This window comes from Anser brachyrhynchus, assembly GCF_964034855.1.
Source record: "Anser brachyrhynchus genome assembly, chromosome: Z".
Taxonomy (NCBI): domain Eukaryota; kingdom Metazoa; phylum Chordata; class Aves; order Anseriformes; family Anatidae; genus Anser; species Anser brachyrhynchus.
This window is the reverse complement of record NC_137697.1, coordinates 65,417,393-65,443,532: the sequence shown is the minus strand read 5'-3', so window position 1 is coordinate 65,443,532 and position 26,140 is coordinate 65,417,393.

Sequence of the window (26,140 nt, the reverse complement as noted above, 5' to 3'; positions counted from 1 at the left end):
AACACTTACTGGCCTGGTTTTGTTTTATAGAATGTGAGTTCTTCAGGGCATAGAACAACTTTATATATTTGCATATCACAGCAAAATCTTGGCAAAGGTCTACAGATGCTATTAAAGTACATAAAATAATAAAAAGTGCATTATCTTTAATTGGTTTTACTTTATGTCCTCTTAAATTCAAAGCAATAAGTTTAGGTGAGGAGCAGTGTAAAATATTATACCACTAGCATCATATCACAATTTGGGGGAATGCTTTACCCCCAGCATATAAAACCTGCAGGAGACGTGTTAATAAAGAAGTCTCTAGAAGACTCTAGAATGTTGCCTCTTGAAGAACTCTTCCCTCTTGAGGCATATCAGTGATAGGTATCTTTCAGGCTCCAAACTTCTCCTAGCTGGTCAGTTGTTTTTTGTTTGTTTTGTTTGTTTGTTTGTTTTCTAATGTTAATATGAGGTTGGGTAAGATAGTCTAGGGTGGAAACCCAAACTTTGCCATAAAGTTTAACAATCTCTCTGACAGTGATGAGGAGAAGGACAAGGGAGGGGAGGGGAGGGGAGGGGAGGGGAGGGGAGGGGAGGGGAGGGGAGGGGAGGGGAGGGGAGGGGAGGGGAGGGGAGGGGAGGCAGGACTGAAATTAAGATCTATCTATTCTCCCCCACTACTCTGTCCTCCAGAGACCCTATGTAGAGTACTGCATTCAGAACAAGAGAGACATAGACCTGTTGCAGTGAGTCCAGAGATTATCAGAGGTCTGGAACACCTCTCATATGAAGAAAGTCTAACATTGCTGGGGTTGCTTAACCTGGAGACAAGAGGGCTTCAGTACAATCTTATTGTGGCCTTTCAATATTTACAAGGGGCTTGTAAGAAAGATGAGAAAGAACCTTTTGCAGGGGTTGTAGTGATAGGACAAGGAGCAATATTTTTAAACTGAAAAAGGGTCGATTTTGGTTGAAAATAAGGAAGAAATATTTTACAGTGCTGATAGTGAGACACTGGAACAGGTTGCCAAGAGAAGTTGTGGATGCATTCCACATTGTGGATGTGTTCAAAGTTAGCTTGTACAGGGTTTTGAACAACCTGGTCTAGTAAAAGATGTCCCTGCCATGGCAGTGGGTTGGAACTAGATGATCTTTGAAGGTCTCTTTTAACCCCACACCATTTTACCGTTTTGTGAAGTTCCACAAGCTCTTGCCTCTCTGAGTGATGAAGCTGTTTTAAAATAAGTACCAGTGAGCTTCCTACTGTATGCAGGTGGTTTGGGCACAAGAAGTCCTTAAATATACTAAATATACTACAAAATATACTACTACTTGATGGTATTATGATATGTTTTTCTGTCATTCTAGGGTGTTTTGTTGTTGATGTTGTTGTTTTCCCCTGAACAAAACAACAGACTGTGCCATCGGGCCTGGTTCAGCATCAGTCCCCAGCATCTTCAGGATGTTCCAGATTATGGATTTGTGAGTGCTGCAAAGCAGTATATATTTCTGTTGTCAGAAAAGGTACAGATGGAAAGCTTTCCCTAGGATAGTATTCCAAAGTTTATAAAATATTCCTGACTTTTAGAGGTATGTAGTTTTATCATGACAGATACAACAAAAAGATCACTTTTTACCAAAAGTTACAAGAAGTAATTCCTGCATAATGCAGTAATTGAGCGATTAGTAGCATGGCAGAATGGATTAACTACTTAGGTATAATTTGGGTTTTCCTTCTCTGTTGAATTGCTACACTGAATGAAAAGTGCAATGAAGAAAAAGCAAGATAAAATAGAAATCATCCACACTGATCAAACTGATTTTATAATTCCCTTCAGAGCAAGTGTAAAGTTAACCACAAATGTAGGCATTGAATACAATTTGTAGTTTCTTAATAAATCATGTAATCCTTTTCTGCATGTGAATGCAAAGTATGAATGGGATAGAGGTGTACTCCGATTTGGAAAAGAAAATGAAGAGAAAGAAGAAAAGATTGAAAATGAACTTTAATTTCCAATTATGTTAGAAAATAAAATACAGGAAACCCATTCATAAAGTTTTCTTAGACCAGAGATTACAGTCCAGTAAAATTTTATAAAATGAAGGCAATCTTTTTTCTTCAGTATGTCCAGTTTCTTTGTGTCTGTTGTGCTTCTTCTATTCTAATATCAGAATTTTGTAGGTAGTGGTGATGTAACATAATCACTGAAATTATTCTTATTCCATAATCACTGAACTGGCCTAAGGACAGATTTACTTTACTGAGCCTTCCGGGAAGTGGATTTATCTTTCTTCTAGTGTTCATTGGGTAAAAAGAAGGTTACGTTCTAGCTCCAGAGTCACTGCTTACACACGGGGCATAGATGCTGTATGGATCATATCTACTGGCAGTCCTTGCTTTTTCTACTCTTTATACCACATTTGTATTTCTTCCTTCTGAAGTTTTTAAACAATGATGAAAGGACTGTAGCAACAGGAAATCTTCCAATTCCAGCATAGCTTCTGCTTTCTTCTATACATCCTCCATAAAATAATAATAATAATAATAATAATAATAATAATAATAATAATAATAATAATAATAATAATAATATAAATATTCGCATAGTTTTATTACCTATACTACCTAAGACCCTCTTTTCCTCTTTTCTCTGGTGTTTAAAACAGGAAGAACATATCTAACAAATTCTCCTGATTTATTTATTTTCTTTAATTACTCATAAAAATCTGCAATTAATCAATTTGGTTGAACCTTTGTTACACCCTAGAATCATAACAGAAATATGAATATGTTTGGAGCTTTTTTTTTTTTTTTTTTGTATGTGGATTTTGCGGTAGATAGGTAAGCTTTCTGAGCTCTGAGGTCGGACAAATAACCGTTATCTGAATATGGTACTAAGAATCCTGCAATGCTTTACCCAAAAAATAATGGTGTTGCCATTATTACAGTAATACATTCCAACACAGATCATTTGTATTTCAAAACTCTGTGTTTTCAATTAATAAAATATCTTCTTTGCTTCCAGACTGAGGTTTTCAGGATATTAATATGTCTATTTCACTGACAAAGAAAAGTTCTTTTAGATCACTTGATGAAGTCATCAGAGACAAACCTTGTAATATGAATGCCAGAACAAAGTCTTTAAAAGTAATTCACCAGATTCTCCAAAAATCATATCTTTTGCTTAAAAATAATAATGTGAGGTATCATTTATGCTTTCCTCTTGATTTTTTTCATTTTTTAAGATTCAAGTTTAACAGCTTCATATTGCAACTTTGCTAGAAGAAAAAGTTAAAAACAAAAGCAATGTTTTCTGCATAGCCACTTGATTCTAGCTATTAAGTCTCTTTAAAAAAATATTTATAAGCTTAAAAGGTAGCTGAGAGAACTGCAAGACTGTGAACACTGAATTTTGTTAATAAATAAATAAATAATTTTTTATATATATATACACACTTTATAGCTGAATAGCTAATAAGCAGTATGCAATTTCAGTTCCCCATTTCTAGACCTGAGCTGTTATAGAAGTTTGATCACAATGTCACGTAGTAGACTGTTATACCAATACAAATGCACATTTATTCTCCTCCTTTATTTTCTTTTGCTGTTGTTGTATTATTTATTTATTTATTTATTTATTTATTTTGTAAATGAAACTGACAAGTTTTGAGGGTTTTGTATTACTTTTATCAGACTCCAGAGAAATATTAAATTTCACATTTTCAGAATCTAAATAGATTGCTATTTCATGAACAAATAAACCGTTGTGCTGCATACTGCAAGATATACTGCAAACACACTTCTGTTTGATGTCATAGGTGAGATTTTATTCTACAGTAAATGAAACCTTGCAAATTAAAAATATATAAATTGTCTGTGATAATAACGAATCCTGATACTTTCTGTACTTTTATTAAATTTAGACATCTTCAACAGATATTTAATAATTTGCTAAGTGGTATCAATGTGACAGGGCTCTAAAAATTTCCTTTGTGAACTCATATGCTTGCTGGTAGTCCTTATTTACATAGTAATGCTGTTGGAGCACACAGAAAGATAATTGACTTGTATACAAAAATTTTGTGGGATTAATTTATAATATAAGTCTACAAATATAATTTAGCAAAGATATAAAAAACAACCGTATTTGGGGTCCAATCTTGCAGTTAGTTCTGGTGTATCATGACCTGTAATAATTGAGTTCAAGTAATATTGCCAGGTAAGGCTTATAAAGGTGATGCTTTTAAAAAATAGTTTTTCTTATGATGTGTTTTTTTCAAAACTGTACAGAATCTGGAGGTATTGGTATAACTAGAACAAAGTCTACCAAAACAATTTTGACTATAAGCCATTTATACATTTTTAAACAGACCACCACAACAAGAACAAATCAACAAAATGAAAGCAGTACTAAATTTTTACTTAGCGAACAGAATGGTGGCAGAATTTGAAAGTAGTGGAGAATGCAAAGCCCTGTTTTGGTGGTTGTCTAATTATGCCAAGTGATATATCCAGCTTTAGTGGAACTACTTAGGAAATCCAGTGCTCTCAGAGTTTGCTGATGTAGAACTACTGTCACAGACACACAATGTATATTGCCAATTTTTATTTGTAGTATAGGTGCAGATGTAAGCTGGAGAAATTTGACGTGAAATTATTTAGGTAAGCATCTACAAATTTTCTTGATTAAGACCACTGCCTGTCCCTTTCCTTTTCACTACACCTCAATAGCACTTTCAGTGAGATTAGAGATTAGCAATGTAGGCATTTTTAGCATTGATAAAAGTCCAGGAAATCAATGACGTGAAATACTTACTGAAATACTGATGGACAGTACATCAAAGACATAAATTAACTCAATCAAGTTAATATCCTGTGCTTTCATATGACATTACCAGAACTGCTTACTATACATGCAAAACCCTAGAAACATTCTAATTTTATCTGCATTCCTTCTAAAACTGACTTCCTACATCCTTTCATGAAGCTACTGTCACATGGGCAAGGCAGAACCTTTGCCTGGAGGCCACTTTCAGAAAACAAAACAAAACAAAAAAATTATTTTGCATTTGTAGCAGATATGAACTCCAGTTCTGTTTTAATTTTCTACTTGCCTGTGAACTACCACAAAGAATGAAGTAAGATGATGAGGACACCAGAGCTTTCAAATTCTTTTACTCAAGCAGCTGTGAACAGATATTAATCCCAGGTGCTTCCATATGTCTTTAAAAACAATTGATAAAGAGCTGATATACAATATTTGCATTTATGAAAGCTTATTTCCTTATGGTAGTTTTTTGCTTATTTAAAGCATTAGAGAACGTAACCTGATTCTTGACAATTTATTCAACACATTTTTGAAGTGTGGTGTATGTCTGGGTGTATATATCTCCTCATCCACCCATCTTCTGGAATTCTAGAATCACTTAAACCTAAAGAGTGACTTCAAAATCAAACAAACAACAAAATAAAACAAGAGAACTTTTTTCTTCTTTTGCAAACATAGTTCTACAAAATCTAGGGTTATGGAAGTGGTAGAAAATCTAGACAGATTCTTCCAGTGTAGGATCTAGAGTTCACCGTTTAAAACAGAACTGGCCATTCCCAAAATAACGCCCAGATAGGGTGATTCAACACACAATTGACAGCAGACCTACAAAATTCCTTGCCAAAAGAAGGTGTAGATGCAAAAACTTACACTGGTTCAGAGGGTGACTGGGCAAGGACTTAGAAGAGTACAGATCTAACTCAGGAAATACTTATGCTGAAAATAGATAAAATTATGAAAATGTTTCTGAGATATGATGATAATGTTTCTGTGTCTACTTTGTTCCTCTTTCTCCTGAACATTCGTATGTGGACACTGTTGAAGACAGGCTACTGTCTAGATAGACCATTGATCTGAACCATGGCAGCTCTTATTCTGTCCTCAAGAAATTATGGAAATTTGGACTGAGGCTGCAGTATTCCCTGAAGATCATCTTCTCCTGGAGATCAAAGAAAGTGTTCTAAAGGATGGTGCTTAGAGGACACTGAATCATTCATTTTCATTTCTCCCTTGGGGGGGGGAGGGGGGGGACGGGACTGTAAACACTAGTTTAGTGAATGTCTATAGTTAACTCAAAATTATTTTCCTTTGTTTCTGTATATATAGTTTGTTTTAGGCAGACATATCTATACAACTGAAAATTGTAGGAAAGATAGGAAAGATAAGGTGATCTTACAGAAATGGAACAAGTTACGTCATGAACTCACCTTCCAGAGAAATGCAGATTGCCAAATCATACAACATCATTTGACATAAGTAAGAGCTGGTGGGAAGAGTCCTGTGGCTGGTGGGATGTGTGCATGCTTATAGGATCTTCAGGAAGGATAGGTAGGGCAGACGAGCTAGGAGCAGGTGCTGTGTGTAATGGAAGGAATAAATCGTATGGAGCTTGCTGTTGGCAATGACACAGCTGAGAATCTCTGGGTAAGGCTTAAAAGAAAAAAAAAAATAGTGGATGCTGTTGTGAGTGTCTACTAGAGAGAGGCCAGTCTGCCAGGATGATGACTTTAATGAAATATTCTATCAAGAATTAAGAATCTCTCGATCAGCTGCCCTTGTCCTTATGGGTGACTTCAATTTCCCAGATGTTAACTGGGAATACCACACAGCCAATACAAACAGGTCCAGGAAATTTCTAAAGCATGTTGAAGATAACTTCTTGGTACAAGTTCTGAGGAAACTGACTAGGAAATGTGCCCTCCTGTGCTCCTGTAAAGAAAGAGAACTTCATGCATGAAATGGCAATTGGCAGTCATCTTGGCCACAATGGCCATGAAGTAATTGAATTTCAGGTATATGGTGAAAGAAGAAAATCTACCAGAAACTTCAGCCCTGGATATGGGGAGAGCAGGCTTCAGAGTCCTCAGGAAACTAGTTAATAAGGTCCCCAGGAATCTGCTCTTGAAGATATTGGAGTCCAGCAGTGCTGGTCGCTTTCTAAGAACCATCTCTTAAGAGGAAGGAGCAGTGTCAGGAGTTGAGCAAGTGGGGCAGAAGGCTAGCTTGGCTAAGCCAGGATCTTCTTCTAGAGTTTAGGCAGAACAATAGAGTATATGGACAATGAAAACAAGGTCAGGTGATACGGGAGCACCTGAGTTGCCAAGTACTGTGGGGAACAACAACAAAAGCTTTTTAAAAGTATGTTAACAGAAAAAGGAGGACCAGAGATAACGTTGGTTAATGACTGAGTTAATGTTACTTGATGGGGTTGGTCACCTCACGAATAGGGACGTAGGTAAAACAGAGACATTTAGTGACCTCTTCGCTTTTGTCTTGCACACCAGTGATGGGCCCTGGAACCCCCTGGACCCCTGAGTTGGAGGACTATGACCCAGCTGACTCCCAGACTCCCAGCCGACTCTGAACTTGTGCAAATTTGCTGCTCTAGCTGAATGCATATAAGCCTATGGGGTCCAACAGGATTCATGGGATTTAAAGAGCTTGCTGATGCCATTGCAAGATCTCCCTCAATTATTTTTTAACAGTGTTTGGAATCTGCAGAGGTTCTAGTTGACCAGAAGCTGGCAGGAAGGGATATGGGGGGTTTGGTCGACTGCAAGGTGGATAAGCATCAAATGTGGTTTCACCCTGGCGGGCAACTAAGTACCACAGCTGCTCACTTATTCTCCCTAGGTGGATGGGAGAGAGAATTAATAAGGTAAACGTCTAAGAATCTATGGGTTGAGGTAATGACAGTTTAATTGTAAAGCAAAAGTTGTGTGTGCAAGCAAAACAAACCAAGGAATTCATTCACTACTTCCCATCAGAAGACAGATGTTCAGCCACTTCCAGGAAAGCAGGGCTCATCATGCTTAACAGTTTCTTGGGAAGACTAAAGCCATCACTCAGAATGTCCACTCTTTCCTCCTTCTTGTGTACCCTTAGCCTCCTCACTGGTAGGGCAGCACAAGAAGGAGAAAAATTATTGACTCTGTGCAAGTACTACTCTGCAACAACTAAAACATAGTGTGCTATCACCACTATTTTCATCGAAAAATCCAAAACAAGGCATCACACAAATCTCTACAAAGAAAATTAGCTCTATCTTAGCCAAAGCTATGACAAAAGTGAGCTGGGAGTTTTGGTCGATAAGTTCAGTATGAGTCAAGTGTGCCCTGGCAGTCAAAAGAGCCATTCATACCCTGGGGTGTATCAATCACGGCATTGATGGCTGGTTGAAAGAAGTGATAGTCTCTCTCTGTTCTGCACTGGTACAGCCCTATCTTGAGTACAGTGTGCAGTTTTGGTCACCTCAATGTAAGAATGATACAAAACTATTGGAGAGTGTCCAAAGGAGGGCAACACAGATGATGAAGGGTCTACAAAGGAAGACATATGTAGAGCAGCTGAGGTCCCTTGGTTTGTTCAGCCCAGGGCAGAGCAGACTGAGGGGAGGCCTCATGGCGGCCTGCAGCTTCCTCACGAGGTGAGTGGAGGGGCAGGTACTGAGCTCTGCTCTCTGGGGACAGCAACAGGACCCAAGGGAACAGCATGAAGCTGCAACAGGAGAGGGTCAGGCTGGGTGGTAGGAAAAGGTTCTTCATCCAGAGGGTGGTACAACACTAGAACCGGCTTCCCAGGGAAGAGGTCATGGTACCAAGCCTTCTGGAGTTCAAGAAGCATTTGGACATTCTCAGACATATGCTTTGATTTTAGGAAGTCCTGTGTAGATACAAGAGTTGGATTCAATAATATCTGCAGGTCCCTTCCAATTTGGGATATTCTGTTATTCTAACTGTTGTATTCAAATTGACATGCAGCCTTGAGATCACATACTTTATGTCATATATGTCTTTTGAGCATAACAGCTGCTATCTGCACTTGTACTGGTTTAGCTTTTTAACTTCTCTACTGTGTATTTTCGGTCTTAATCCAAATCAGGACACTTTTAGGGCTGCAGTCAAGCAGAGGGATAACTCATGAAAATAAGCATGCAAGTACCTCAGAGAGAACATACTCCTTCAAAGTCACAAACTTGTACAGATCAATTTCCAAAACCTCTTTTCTTCTTACAACTTCCTACTTGACTTTAATGTTTTATTTCTATGTCAATAGTAGCACAGACTGATACAAATAACAGAAACTATATCCTTAATACATCAACCATTGACACAACAGGTTCAAAAACAAGTTATACCAAGTGAGAGTTGTGGTACTTTCAAACACTTCCTTCCTGAAAACTACAATCATCCCTTCAATTTTTGTGCAGGTTATGACTTCAGTGGTAAATCATTAAATTAGTTAATAATAAGGTAGAAAAACAGCAGAGAGTGTTACACACTGTTACAATGGTTATGATTTTGCATGAGAAACATGAGACAGTGTCTCGTGTTCTTCATTAATTTTCTCTTATCTGTTTCCTTTTCCAGACTCAAATTTCTGGTATAGATTGCAATTTAGTTCAGATTCAGTTAGGAAACTATATGATAGCTTCTTAATACGGTTATGTAGACTCAAAAGATATACTGACAGACTAACAGAGACATCAGGAATTTTTTTGCCTTCCAAGGTTTCCCCATGCAAAGCAAGAATATTCTTTGCTAGCAACTGATGTTTCATAATTCCATTAGGCTTTAAAAACTTCTGTATATGCTTTGGGCTGTTTACATATTTGTGTTTTATAACCTGCTGGTCTCCCAAGAAATTTCTTGCAAGAACTGAAAAATCTTCTCTCTTTATTTACTCATCAAAATGTTACTGCTGCAGGTGGGAGCAGGAGTGAAAAGGAGACCACAAGCCTGCAGCAAATATTCACAGGAAATAACTTTTAGTTAGGTAGGCACATACACACATTGCTAGTGACTGCAGCATTCCTGTGTTCTTCCAAAATGAAATATTGCCAAGTTATTTAATGCTGTGCTATGGTAGACATAAGCTAAAAACAGAAGAAGGAAAAGCCTAAGGTCTGCCCAGGAAATCTGTGCTAACTTTCTGTCTTAGTTTGAAATCCATGTAAGGCCCTCAGAAGAACTGTTATTTAATATTCTAGTCTCAAGAGCAAGCTTATGGCATGTATTTTGAACCTGAGGTTGTTGTGGCTCGTGTTTACTCTGCTAAATTTAGTTCAAAGACATATATAAAAACTATGACATTTAGCCCTTATCTGTCATTTAAGTGCTAGATTGGTTAAAGAAAATGTTTTATTCTTTTGGCTATATATTTTCTGCATTCAAGTAGATAGGTAAATGAGGACACATATACCTCAATACTTAGATATCTATTCAAAGAGATTTCCTTATTTTAAGGCCAACACAGAAATGACAAGTGGAATCTATGATGGTCAAAGAGGTTATTCATTACATTGATTGAGGTCAACTATTTCTGTATACCATGGACCAGTCTTTGTATGTCCACATGACAATTACTTTCCAGGAGATATACTACACAGCACATGGGTGTGTTTCAAGTCTAGACATTCCCTATATTTTAAAGGTCTTATACCTCCTGGGCACCTGTAAAGTATTGATTGAAAATTGCAAAGTGTGTAGCAAGAGTAGCTAGCACATAACCAATGCACCTTTTCCTTGACAAAATAATGGCCTGGAGTACCAATAGATTCGCCCTTAATTTTTGTTGTTCTGTAGTTGTTGAGGTCACATGCAGAATTACAGCATTTTCACATGTTGCAAGGAAACATACAAACACACAGGTGGACAGGTCTGCCCGGACAGCAGTACAGTCCCTGAATACTGAATATCAGTACATATGTTTTATTCAGACACAATATAGGACATAATGGTCAAATAATTTTATGCCTGGAAAATGTAGGTGGAATTTATAAAACACATCTGAATAAGTGGGGTAGCTAATTCTCAAGATTTTCAAATGAGTTATTAACTTCTACTATAGCATTTAGTGTTGATTGTTGATAGATACTAGGTAAATCATTTTTTAATCCAGTTTTGAATTTTCATTATTTTAATAATTATTTTCCCTTAAAATTCCATCTACTATCTCAGAAAAGAGAAGACTTTTAATAGACATACATTCTTACTTAATTCTTTTCAGAAGAAGAGGGCAATGGCAAAAGCTACTCTTTGCTTGGATTTCATGAACTGCTGCAGCATCCACACATATGTATAAGGTTCTGTCATGACTGCTGCCAACTGAGAGCAAAATCACTTAACGTAATATTTAGGCTGTAGAAGCCTATCATGATTTTGAAAATCTTTACATGGGCACCTGTGGTGGTTTTATCCTACTGGGCAGCTAAAACTTCACTACAGCTGCTTTCTCACTCCCTCTCCTCAAAAGAAGAGGGCGGGAAGAAAGTGTGATGAAAAGAAAAAGGTTCATGTGTTGAAATAAGGGTAATTTAACTCAAAAGAGGAAAGAGAAAAAAAATAGAAAAAAAGAAAAAAAATACCACACAGAAGCAAAAATAAAAATAAAAATTACTCTCTACTTCCCGTCAACAAGCGGTGTTCAGCCACATCCTGGGAAGCAGGGCTTCAATGCATGTAGCGGTTGTTTGGGTGGACAGACATCTTCATAACAAGAGTCCCCCTTCTCCTTCTCTTTCCCCTTTCCTGCTTTTTATTGCTAAGTGTGACACCATTTGGTGTGGAATATCCCTTTGGTTGGTTTAGGTCAGCTGTCCTGGTGATGTCCCTTCCCCACCTCTTGCTCACCCCCAGCCTGCTGGCTTTGGAGGGTTTTGGAGAGAGTCCTAGTGCTGTGCCAGCACTGCTCAGCAATAGACAAAACACCAATGTGATACCAATGCTGTTCTGGTTACAGGTGCAGAGCACAGCACTGTGTGGACCATTGCAGGGAAAGTTAACTCCATCCCAGCCAGACCCAGTAAAGCACTTCTGTCACCTGAAGACTTCAAGAATATTATCTCCTACCTTAATACAATAGGCAGACATGGAGAGAGAACCAGAATTTCAATGAGGTGATAAAAATCAAATATCAAATAAGTGGCAAAGCAGAAATCCCAGGCATTCAGGTAAAGAATATCAGCCCCCTAAACACCAACACATAGACCCCAGCACAAAGGATGATGATAATTATCTGTTTTTAAGCTCAATAAATAAATAAATAAATAAAATAAAATAAAATAAATAAAATAAAATAAAATAAAATAAAATAAAATAAAATAAAATAAAATAAAATAAAATAAAATAATAAAATAAAATAAAATAAAATAAAATAAAATAAAATAAAATAAAATAAAATAAAATAAAATAAAAACAAAGGACAAGAGACTGGGTGGATAGTTATCCCTTGCAAGCTGAATCTTCAGATCCTGAAAAACACACATCATTTAGTCAGCAGTCTCTGACATCCATCTACATTATTTTCAGTACTTTAATATTACTTCCTATAACTACCATCACCTGAAAGTGACCACACTAAAAATTTTATTTAAAAGTACTGATCATAGATTAAGATAATACATGAAATGTTCTGGACACTTTCCCTAATGTATTATGTATCATCTGAGTGCTTTTGTTACATAAAGATTTCTATATCTTCTATAAGAGGCAATATATTAATCTGAAAAAGAATATATGATTTAAGTTTTAATCTGTGTATGTAGCTGTGAGAAATATTAACTCTGCTCTCTCTTTGAGCAGGAGACACTGGGGAACATTCACACTGCATTTGCAATTCTAAGAGCATTAAAATTGACTTGACATCCTCTGAAGGCCCTGGAAATGCAGTCACATAACCCAGACAAATCAAATACAACAGCAACAGTTGTTGCATTAACCTAGAGAGCAAATAGCATCCTGGTTTTACAGCAAAGGGCTCCATGTTTCATTGACACAGGCTAGTTCCCCCTTTTTTTCTGAAGCATTTACAAAGCTACATGTCCTGACATTCAGCTTGTATGAATGGAGACTGTTGTTATGGAGTCATTGCAAAAAAATGAGACCTGGTGAGACAGCTTGCAGCATTAGGGTGAGCAATGGACTGATAAAAACTTTTAGATGGACACGGAAGAGGAGGAGGGATAGTCTTCAGTGTAATATAGCCGCTCAGACACACAGGACTCCTCCAAAGGACAGGAGACAGGGAGCGAGAGCTGGATGTCAAGGTCAGAGAAGAGAGCAGTGAGACAGATGACAGTGTGTTAGGGAGCATGATACGAAAACCCTGGACAGGCACGGGTAATGGAGCTCAATAACCTGAGCAAGGCTTTGTGTCACCAGCACCGGTTCTCTTGTTTGGGCAGTGTTGTGGAATAACAATTTTGTGGAAAGTCTCTTGACCTTCTACCTATTATGTATGGCATAGGTGTCAACAATGTCCAAGCAGTGTTGTTACAGCCACGTGGAGCAAGTCTCTCTCCCTATTTCCAAAATAGTGGGAAGTGAATAGAGGAGGGGTGAAGTTATCCCAAGTGTAAAGGCAAGATTAATCATCATGAGCTTACTCAAATAATGCTATAGATACAGGCAGAACAAAGCTTAATTATGATCCATAGACAAATTATTAACAGATTTACTAGGATTACAATGACAGGAGTTTATTTCAGTGTGTTCCATAAGTTTAAAGATGGAATACAGCTAAACAGATCAGAGAGTGAAAAAACATCCAGTGAGGTGGCAATCTGATGCCAAGCTTGCAAGTATTTAGGAATCATGTAAACATTGTGGTCTTTTTGTGCAGACATTGACATGAATGCAACAGGTGGAATTAATTATGGACACACACCTCCTTGCTATAGGGTAAGCACATCAAGTACCAAATTATTTTGTTCCACCACTAAAGCTAAAGAATAAATTTCCTGTAGTAGTGATAAAATAGCATCAACTGTGCAGGTGTCTATTGCTTTTATGGGAGCAGATAAATTTCTAAAAGCTTTTTCTAATCCATTTACTCAAATTTCAGGGACCAGCGTTCTAATAGGATACCTCAGTCCTCCATACCATAGTCAAGAGATCTTATACATCACTTACCCTGTTCTGATAGTGTTCTCTTAAATTTTCTAAATAAGAGTCCATTTTTTCATTTTTTTCATTTTTCTTTCTATATCATCTTCACAATTTTCAGAGGTCCCCTAACAGCAACATAGAAGTTTGAGCAGGGCTTTTTTTCCTTTGCCTAATTTCTTTGTCTGGTATTGATGCCAGCCTAAAAAATTGTTCCCAAACTTTAGCCCTGTTTTAGCAATTTGATTGGATCTACTCCTGACTTCAGGACTGTCATTTCCAATCCTCTTTAGCCATCTCCTCCTCCAAGGCATTCAATTTATTGTTAGTCATTTTGTGTCCCAGTATCCTGCTGACTACACCAAATGTGTCTCTCAACAAGGGTTCTTTGGATACTGGACAACAAAGCAACAATAAACTGAATGCCAAGTTACAGTGATTTTATTGTAGCAACGAACCTTAAATACACAGATATTTATTTATAAGTGAAATATACACAATTTAAACATAAACCTACTAACCAAAATGCAGATAATTTAAACATAAACATAATGTAAACAATTTAAACAAAAAGGTACTGAAACATATAAAAGCAGAGGAAAAGCATACATCAAATTGACAAGGGATGGTGCCTTTAATGGTTAATCTCGCCTGTTGATATACAACAGATGGGGAATGTCTTTTTGATATTGATATATCAAAATATTGAATATGATATTGAATTATGATATTGAATGTCTTTTGACATTGATATCGATATTGAATATGATATTGAATGATATTGAATGTCTTTTTTACTGGGCAGCACCCCTGGACCAGCCAAGGTGTGAGCATCAGAAGTGATTTTAGAACATTGCTGGATAATGAATAGTAGATTATTGTCTGGTGAATAGCCTATCTATATTCCCAAGGAGGATTGTCTAGACTGCTCATGAGTGTCTAAGTGTGGGTTAACAGAGCTGTGTATCACCTGTGAATAATCCATTCCTGTCCTTAAGGACTGCCATGCGATAAATCACAGATGTATTTTTTTAAGTTAGCAAAGCAAGAGTGTAAAATCAGCATTTTATTGTCCCATACCATACCTGAGGAAAGGAATGTCTCACCATGCTTTCAAGATTTCTGGAGGGTGTTGAGGATTACTGCTTGATAAAGGTACCGAATGAGCCAATCAGGGTGACAAACAACTGGATCTGCTCTCCACTAACAGGGCAGGACTGGCCAGGGGACAACCACCAGCAGCTGTGACTGCAGTGGCAATGAAATAGAAGAGTGCAAGATGCTGTAGGGTGTGGGGGAGGTGAGCAGCAGAGCACAGACTTGGGGCTTCAGGTGAGCACATTTTCACTTATGCAGGCAGACAGTAGGTGAGATCCCAGGAGAGGCAGCTGTGAAGGGCCAACGTTAAAGGGCAACATCCTCAAAGGGGGAAAGTGGCCATCTTCACTCTCAGGATGACACATCAGGGCACCAGTATGGCTAAGTGGGTAATTCATCACAGAGCTCCAACACAGAGAGCAGCACACAGGATTTGGAAGCTGGGACAGGAAACAAAGGAGAAATTTAAAAATATTGCCTGGGATTACAGGGGTGGTGTTAGGTAAGGCATGGCCCAGCTACAGTTAAGACTAGCAAGAGATGTCAAAGACAATAGGAACAGCTCCTATGGCTAAACTAAAGGGGAAAAAATCTAAACAAGGAAAACATAAGAAGAAGACTGAATTGGTAGGTGATTTAGGACAATGGACACAGTTAAATCTAAAATGCATGGTGCCTTCTTTATCTTGGTTTTAACGAGCAAGTTCTCCCAAGCTTCACCCAGTATGTAGAGACTGGGATGCCATGCAGTTTGGGCAGAAGCAACGAGCAGCCCTGCCCTGGGCAGGCAGAGCCCCATCAAGTGATGCCAGTGGGGCTGGGGACAGCTCTGGTAAGGCTGTTCTGACAGTCAGTGACCTAAGCAGGACCGGAGAAGCTGGAGATAAGGGAAAGCTTTACCCTATGACAACTGTGATGCAATGTAGCAGAGGCCTAGGAAGCCTACATGGCTGCATGATTGTCTTATAACGGGAATTCCAATTGTAATAGATTTGGAAATAATCCTGGTGAAGTATACCACTTCTATTTTTCGTTAGATGATATTCCAGGGTGTTAACGAACTTGAGTAGGAGACCCATTAGGTCAGAAGTTCTGCAAGCAATCCCTGTATATGACCAAACACAATGCTTAAGAATGTATTTAGCATTTTAAATATAATCAGATGTTTTCTTGGAAATCATGACTTTAAGTAACTTGTTGAACATTAAATATCTTAGTGAAATAAAATTCCCTTCTATCCCTGCTACCATAAACAATTACAGAGAAATGGCATCCCATGGAAATTTTAGTTTTTACACCCATGAGTCTCATTTCAAGATGCATCTAAGTGATTACATTGTGGAAAAATACACTTTTATGTTCCAGGAATACTACTGATGAAGCATTGCTCAGTGTTAGAAGCTTGAGAGCTTGAGATGTTCAGCTGTGTATGTGTATGTTTATATATTCTCATAATTGCAAGAGAAGGAGAAAAAGCAGATTATTTAAATTCTGGGAACATGTTAAAGACAAAAATAAGAAAGGAGAATCATGCAGACAGTCTTTTTTTTTGTTGTTGTTATTATCATTTGTTTTATTAATCGCATTAACAGTCAGAAATTCAAAAGCTACCACCATCAACATTTTGTTCTTTGCATCTTCTGATCCTGGAGATTTCTTCCATCTGTTTTCCAACAGGTCACAACATAGTTTTTACTCCTAGGCGAATCCTTCATACTAAACTGGAAGGAGCACTTTTAAATATCTTTGGCAATGCTAAATTCCTTGAATAATTACACTGACCACTGACACTTCAAGAGCTATTTGCTAGACAGCAACCCAAATCTGAACAGCATCATCCTTGAGTTATGCATCAGACAAGTACTTTACAGTGTGGTTATGCCTTCTTTAGAAATTTTGAATAAAAAGAGAAGCTTCATACCTTTTTATTATTCTATAATTTTTATTTTCTTTAAAATTTTCCTTTTCATTTAAATTATCAGAAAATCAAAACCTGCAGTTATGAAAATGCATGAAACCTTGTCTTTGAAAATAATAAAGATATTGCTGCCTACATTACTGCCCTGCAAAATTTCAATGGGGAAAAGAAATTAAAAAAAAAAAAAAAAAGAATAAATTTGTGTATAAACTACATTATATACAATACATTTTGTTTGGAGGTTAAGAAAAGAGAATAGAAGCTGCAATAGTCTATTACGACAAGAAATATTTATTTCTGTCTAGTATGGAGTTATATAGAAAGCATATAGGTACCTAAATACGAACTTCTTCTTCACTAAAAAAAAAAAAAGGGTGGGGGGGGGGAAGACAACACATGGTAAGACAACACATGGTAACACCAAAGGTCTCCAGCACAAGTAGCAAGTTCCTGACAGTGGCCATGAGAGCAGAGTCAGGCTTCCCATAATATATGATGCCAGATTCTGAAAATATGTGTGTAGATGCTGAAGGTCTCACTCACATTCTCACACTTACTGGCCTCTGGTAGATTTTTATTCCATTAGATTATTATTTATTTATTTATTTATTTAACTATATTAAACTTTTGGCTTCTACTGTGTCCTGTGGCAGTGTGTTCCAAAGATTAATTATTTGTTATAAAAAATCTGCTTTATTTAACTAGCTTTAAACCTACTGCCTAATCAAGTTATTTAGTATCCTAATTTGATTCTTGTGTTATGAGATCTACTGAACAATGTTCCCATCATTCATGATTTTATATATTTCAACTCTAGAGAGAACTAGTTTATTTAATTTCAGTAAATGTTACGTTTACAGAATGTGTTGGTTATAAGAGGATCTGCAAAAGAAGAAAATAACTTTCAACTCGTGGAGTTTATTAAACCTCCACAGAGTAAGAATGAGCCAAATGAGCTGTGTCTGGTTATAGCTATAAGTAAACCACTACTTTTTAACCTGACATATTCAAATAAAAACAAAACAAAGCAAAAAAAACAATGAAAACAACAACAAACAAAAAACACCTTTTACCAAGGGCATATTGTAAAGTGCTTTAGGAAAGTCTTACACTAAAGTAATCATAAAAATGAGATTTTTTTAAGGTCACTCACAGTAATATGAATTCTGCAAAACCTACTCTGTCTCATTCCTCATGTAACTGTGGCAAAAAGAACTGAAGACCTTATATTAAATCAAGTAGAATTGAACTCCAGCCTCTTCACTAATATTTAGCTTGTTTGTTTTACTGTGTCAAAGATGAAGAAATAAATTTCTATTCTTCCCTTCACCAAAATGAAATGCACCTAATGAAGTGTCACTACCAATTGAGAGCCATTTAATAAAAATATGTTTGACAATGTACAGTATGTATAAGTTACAAGAATGTTTGCAAACACACAGATACTCTCAATGTGCTACTTCAGTATGAATGTGGATCTTCTTCTGGGCTAACATGATATATTGACTCTCATGGGGTTTGAATATCAGTAGAGTTCATGAAAAATCCAAAACAGTTTGGAGATAGGAGACGTGACAGAGCAAAACAATACACCTGTATTTCCAGAGAGCTAACTTTGAAAATGTGATAAATGCTATACTGTAAAGCTCAAGGTTTTCATACTAAAACTGTCTAGCAAGGTTTGTATAGGGGCTGATAGATGGCCTAAATCATATGTTAGAAAGGGGTAATGTGTCTTACCCACCTGATGGATGCTTTTATACCTTGCTCAGCCTCTGAGTAAATGAGAGCAGTGAATGACCACAGAAGTGTGAAATGTTTTCTGTATGGCCTGATAAGAAAACTTGAGTATTAGCGTGTTCTAAACACCCACACACATACACAAAATAAACACACAAACGCACACACAAACAAACAAACACAAAACAGCAAAACACACACACACACACAAGAAAAAAAAAGAAAAAAAAAAAAGAATTTTCTCTTTTAGAAAAAATATCTCCTATGGCTTGTTTCAGAAACAGAAGACAGTATCTGTAAATCCCTACAACCATCAGGCTTTTCAGACCACACTGGCCCTGATTTCTATATAGATGTGTCGGTGGAGCAAGAAAGGAACCTATCTGTCTAGAAGAGTTTGGTTGAAGTGGTGACAAAAGTCCATGAAGGCGCTCTAGCATATCATGCTTCAGGCATTATTCTGACTTCTATCACTGCAGAACATGAGCAATCCACAAACTGTATTGCTTTCACCCTTACCATGTTTTTCACTTCATGATGTCATTGGTATTGCACAGGACTGCAGCTGTTTTTCTGTTCCTTGATTTCTGCACATTACTTTAGAATTTTATCACACAATCGTTGAATTGTGTTTTTCTCAGTCAAAAGTAGATTCACCTTTCCTTTTTATACATTGTACGTCATACCCAAATAATAATGGGCCCGTTTAGGCTTAAGTGGATATTTTGCAAATACTACCTGATCTCTAAAACCTTAGTACCAGTTACTCTAATATAAGCCCAAAGTGTTATCCCTGGCACAGACACTGGTTTCACAGGCCTCTGGACATGCAGATGCCATCTGGGTCTCAGTCAGTTCCAGGGTGAAAGAACTGCACACAATCCTCTTTTTCTCCTTTCCAACAATGGTTTCCATGGGAGGAAAACATTGGCATGTAAGCCAGAAAGAAGCTACCTTATACTCCAACAAGATCTGCAGTCATTATAGTCAGGTAATAGCACACTACAGATTGATACATCAGTCTGGACATAGCTTCTACTACTATCACTTCACTAGTTCCTGAGGAGCAATTGGCAGGCTCAGGGAAGTCCCCAAGCAAAAAGAGCTGGCAGCCAGCAAGCTGCTTCCTGTAACAGAGGATCCTGTTGTAGAGGGATCACATGGAAGAGAACATGGCTAGGACCTTAAATAGGATCCTTGTTTCCAGTCTTTTTGTTGGCTTTTCATTAGCTGCTATTGTGTTTGGTATTTGCTTATTTCTTTCTTCGCCAGAAATAAGTCACAGATGTAGTCATAAGTCCATCAACTAATAGTAATAAGAAGCTGCCTCAGTAGAAGCAAGATTCTTTATAAAAGATTTTTTTCTCCCCTCCCACATACAACATATCTACATGTAAATTTGCACTTAAAATTCTCAGCCAATTTTATATGAGAGGCTTCCACAAATCTCAGGACTTAATTAACTTCTGGTGGTGGTGCTGTGTGTCTGGTTAGTGAAAGGTTGTGTGGGGAGACGCGATGCATGCCTTTGAGCATGGGTATTCTTTCCTCCTTCATTGAAATATTCTAAAGGCTAATTTGATGTAATTAATACACACACTGGCATAAATCCTCATGACTATGAATGCAGGGTATATAATGGACTGTTCATGAATGTAGGAGGCAACGAAGGAACAGTAATTAAGGAAGTTTTCTAAATAATTAAATTCTCAGGTTAATAGTGAAAGATGAAGGAGTATGAACAGTTCCCTTGTGGCAGAAGTCAGACATACAGGGAATGTAGTGGGGCAGAAGGGCGAAGTTAGATCAAAGTGTAGTGACAGATCCAGAGTAGCATTCAGGCTGACTTAATGTCAGTGTGTATATAAAGTGCTATATCACACTGAAACCCTTGAGAGATCTAGAAACTGTACCTAATAACGATTAATGTCTAGTATTCACTACACTGATTTATTAAAAAAAAGACTTGTTTTTATTCAATATATTGTATACTAGTATAGAAATGCCCCCATTTAATGTTCCATATGGTTACAAATATATAAATCTATAAATGAGGTAATGTTTGGGAAAATAACAATAAACTGATCCAAGGTTTTCTTACAGATAGAATAAGAGAAGAGTTTATTTTTGTCCTTGGTAGCAATCACATTCAGAAGTAAATACCTTAAGAGGTCTCAGGTGGACAGACAGGAATGTCTGAATGCCATTATATATGCTACGATAAAGCAAAGTGAATCATCTGGCAATACTAGCATTAAAAACAGAAGATTAATTCATCGTATTCTATTACTGTTGTAGCAGAGAAATATACCCACACATCATGTGTACCTGCATTTTCTTTATAGTATGGAGCTACTTTGGGACCAAATATTCAAACAGTGGATCTTCTTAAATGTAGCTCAGTCTAGGCCAGAATTTTTATCACTTTTGTGTATGTGTGGAATCAACTTACCACAAATCTTGCTGCTTCATAAAGTACACATGTAGTCTAAGAAAATGTTTCTGCCTCCCCTCCCCACTCCCCCATGCAATAGAAACGAAATAGACGTGGACCACTAAAAGAGAAGACAAAAAATGCAGAAAGGTGAAGTGACCTGCCTTGTTTGTATAACAGAATTTGCTGAAGAATTAAACAAGAACACTTAAGTCCTACTTTTTCCTCTGTCTTTTGATGATCCTTGATCATCTGTGGACTTACTGTCCAACTGTGGGTCTACATTCTTCAAAAGATGCCTTTTATGTCATGATCCATTGCTGTACTGTATGAGTTAAAGAAATTATTAAATCAAAATTGTATATCTACTTACTGGGAAAAATTATTTAGGAATTTGTGAGTCCAATGCCAGGTAAAAACAGTTGCTTAGTTCCCAGATGTCGAACTAAGTGAAATTTTTTACAGGGCATAGAAACATAGAACCACAGAATAGTTTGGGTTATAAGAGACCTTAAAGACCATCTAATTACAAACCCCGAGCCATGGGCAGGGACACCTCCCAGTAGACCAGGTTACCCAAAGCCCCACCCAACCTGGCCTCGAACATTTCCAGGAATGAGGCGTCCACAGCTTCTCTGGGCAAACTGTTCCAGTACTTCACCACCCTCAGGGAAAAGAAATTCTTCCTAATATTTAATCTACTGTTTTTTTTTTTTTTTTTTTTTTTTGTTTTTTTTTTTGTTTGTTTGTTTTGTTTTTTTTTTTTAGTTTAAAGCCATTACCCCTTTTCCTTTCACTACAATCCCTGAAAAAATGTCCATCCCCAGCTTCCCTGTAGTATGTCTTTACACAACTGAAGGCCTCTTTTATGTCTCCCTGGAGCCTTCTCTTCTCCAGGCTGAACAACCCCAACTCCTTCAGAGTGTCTTCACAAGAGAGGTGCTCCAGCCCTTTGATCATCCTCATGGCCTCCTCTGGACTCAGTCTGATATACCCATGTCATTCTTGTGCTGGGGGGCCCCAGGGCTGACCACAGTATTCCAGCTGGGGGCTCATGAGAGCAGAGTAGAGGTGGAAAATCACTTCCTTTGACCTGCTGGCCACTCAGCTTTTGATGCAGCCCAGGATACGGTTGGCTTTCTGGGTTGCAAGCGCATGTAGCTGGCTCATGTTGAGCTTCTCATCAGCCAGCATCTCCAGGTCCTTCTCAACAGGGTTGCTTTCAAGCCATTCTCCACCCAGACTGTATTTGTGCTTGGGATTGCCAAACAGCATTGACATTTAATTAGCCTGGCTACTTCCTCACCTCTCTATTCTTTCTTTGGTTATGGAGAATTTAGGAACAGTTTTTACAGTCTCCTTGAAAGTCATATTTTAAACTCTGATTAACAATTATTTAGCATACTCTAAGTGCTCACTTATGAACAACAATCTTCATGGCTTGTTTCAAGAAAATATTTAAACATGTTTTAAACCCTACAGTTTATCTTAAGAATTTGTTTCAGTAATTTGCTTTTAAAATGTTCTTAGCTCTTATATATTTTCAATCTAATGTCACAAATAATCCATTGAAGTAGGTTCCTGCAGAAAGACAGTTAGGAATATTGCTAAACTTTACTAAGTAAACAGAAAATCAGTATTCAGTGAATGGCAGATAATCAAGCTGTGCCTCAACTATGAAACAAACAAACAAAATGAATAGTTTCTTTTTACTTACACAGGAAAAGAAGATGATAAGCTACTGGAGTTATATGGTGATAAGGACTAGCTAACTGGCATATTTGCTGAGTATATTTTGAATTTTTTATCCACCTCTAGAATGAACACAGGCACACAAAATTAACCTTTTGCCTAGCAGCTTCATAACAGGTGGGTTAAATTCAAGTTAGAGAAATCAAAGGAGTTGAAAGAATGCACTGTTCAAGAAGGTCTTTGTCCTTTCTTCTTAGCTAATTGAGATATCCTAGAGGGAAAACTTGCCTGCATATAAAAGCCATGTTTCTAACATTACCTGAAATTATAAAAATCTCTCTTGAGAAATTTGCAGAGACAGAGATGGTAGGGATTTCTTCAAGGGCTGAATTTGCTACATGCATGTAACCAAAAATATTTTGTAGCTTTTTTTATCAAACAGGCATTGTTCTACCTCAAAGGTTAATTGCTGTTGCTAACAGTTTTTCAGAATTTTGAGTGTTTGTTGGTTTGGGTGTTTTGTTTGTTTGCTTGTTTGTTTTTAAAGGTACACCTTGTGAAATGTGATATATGTATTTTATTTTTTTTTATTTTTTTTTTGCAAGAAATATGCAACTGCACTGAAGAATGCTCACCCTTTTTGCACTGTCCAATGCAATTGCTTTGCAGAGCTCAGTCTGTAAGACAGCTGCATCCTCTAAACGCCCAAACCAAGTATTTCTACACCTCATTGATGAAAATGAAAATTTTCCACTGATACAGACTTCATAAACCAAACTATTCCTAATTACTGTCAGGGTGAAATTACAAGAATTTTCAGAAAATCAAACCAGTAAGAGCTGTGTCCTTTTTATGAGAATCAATAACAGCAGCCTTTGGCTTTCAAGGTTCAGAAGTTTTCCTAATCAACAAATATTTACACAACAGTCTTATTTTCCACTACAATGTTCAATGGCTTTCTTATCAGAGTATTAGTATTTGCTGTGATATCCCAATTTATTCCCCTTAAAAGGCACAATACTCAGTCAGGAGTGAGAAATTATTACTTACACAAAAATGTGTTCTTATATGAATGTAACTACAGGTGTTAATTTGTATGTTTACTGACTTGATGTAGTGGGTTTACGTGGCAAGGTGTTGGTAGCAGGGGGCTGCAGGGGCGGCCTCTGTGAGAAGAATCCCATGTTAGATAAGGATTTCAGCCGGCTCCAAAGGGACCCATAGTTGCCCAGACACAAGCCATTAGGCAATGTTTTTTGCACCTCTGTGAGAAAAGAAAAAGAAAAAAGAAAAAAGAAAAAAGAAAAAAGAAAAAAGAAAAAAGAAAAAAGAAAAAAGAAAAAAGAAAAAAGAAAAAAGAAAAAAGAAAAAAGAAAAAAGAAAAAAGAAAAAAGAAAAAAGAAAAAAGAGAAAGAAAGAGAAAGAGAAAGAGAAAGAGAAAGAGAAAGAGAAAGAGAAAGAGAGAGAGAGAGAGAGAGAAAGAGAAAGAGAAAGAGAAGAGAAAGAGAAAGAGAAAGAGAAAGAGAAAGAGAAAGAAAAAGAAAAAGAAAAAGAAAAAGAAAAAGAAAAAGAAAAAGAAAAAGAAAAAGAAAAAGAAAAAGAAAAAGAAAAAGAAAAAGAAAAAGAAAAAAAGAAAAAGAAAAAGAAAAAGAAAAGAAAAAAAAGAAAAAGAAAAAGAAAAAGAAAAAGAAAAAGAAAAAGAAAAAGAAAAAGAAAAAGAAAAAGAAAAAGAAAAAGAAAAAGAAAAAGAAAAAGAAAAAGAAAAAGAAAAAGAAAAAGAAAAAGAAAAAGAAAAAGAAAAAGAAAAAGAAAAAGAAAAAGAAAAAGAAAAGAAAAAAAAAAAAAGAAAAAACTCGCAGCCCTCGCTGCTTATCTTGGGGCGTCAGCAGAGGCCACATCAGCCTAGCTCGTGGCTGGACTCCTGCTGAGCGTGTGTGCGAGGCTTGGAGCACCGAGCAAGGATTTGGTAGAGCCGTGCTGTGGGGCCACCGGCAGCTGTTTCAGTGCCTGTCCCCACAGTCATTGCCCGTGTTTCCCCGGCCCTGCCTGGCTCAGGCAGCCGGGGCCCAGCGGGACACGCTCGCAGCAGCGCAGGTGAGCTGTGTGGGGACACGTGCCCTGGGGCAGCCCACAGAGGGCACGGGACGTCCCAGCCGTGGTGTTGGGGGGGTTTCTGCGGAGGTGCCAGGTGGGCATTGCCTCTGCTCACCCTGGCACAGTGAGTGACCTTGGCCTCTCTCCCTTGTGCAGGTTCAGACAGCCTCTGGCAGCTGCAGCGCCGGGGCAGGGGAGCAGCTTCTTCACCTCAGCTCTCCCCAGCCCACTGTAGAGCCCGGTGGCCATGGATGTGCCATCGGACTGGACCTGCCCAGCCTGTGGGGAAGGTCGGGACAGTGTTGCCTATATGACCCCCTGTCTCCACCAGCTGTGCTATGGCTGTGCCCTGCGGTGAGCAAAGGAGAATCCAAGGTGCCCCTTCTGCAGAGAGACAATCAAACATCCATTACCTCCCTGGACAGCCTGTTCCAGTGCTCCGTCACCCTCATCATGAAGAAGTTCTTTCGCCTGTTGGTGCAGAACTTCCTGTGCTCCACTTTGTGGCCATTGCCCCTTGTCCTGTCCCCACAAACCACTCAAAAGAGGTTGGCCATATCCCATTGTTTCCCACACTTCATGTATTTATAAACACTGATAAGATCCCCCCTTGGTCTTCTTTTCTGAAGGCTGAACAGACCCAGGTCTCTCAGCCTTTCCTCATAGGGAAGATGCTCTAGGCCCTGTATCACCTTTGTAGCCCTCTACTGGACCCTCTCCAGAAGATCCCTGTCTTTTTTTACTGGGGAGCCCAGAACTGGACACAGTACTCCAGGTGAGTCCTGACCAGGGCAGAGTAGAGGGGGAAGATCACCTCCCTTGACCTGCAGGCCACGCTCCTTTTAATGCACACCAGGATCCCATTGGCCTTCTTGGCCACCTGGAGCTGCAACCAGTGGAGAGGAGCCCATGCACGAGCAGGAGGTCTGGGGGGAGCTGCTGCCCGTGGGGGACCTGTGCTGGAGCAGTTTGCTCCTGACGAATGGACCCCGTGGTACAGAGCCATGTGGGAGCAGTTCTTGAAGAGCTGCTGCCTGTGGGCAGTGCCCACAGGATCAGTTCGGGAAGGACGGCATCCCGTGGGAGGGACCCCATGTGGAGCAGGGGCAGAGTGTGACCATGAAGGAGTGGCAGAGATGAAGTGTCAGGGACTGACCACAGCCCCCTCTCCCTGTTCCCGTGCGCTGCTTGGGGTGAGGACATGGAAGAGGGTGGATATGGGAAAGGTGTTTTTAGTTTCTTTCCTTTG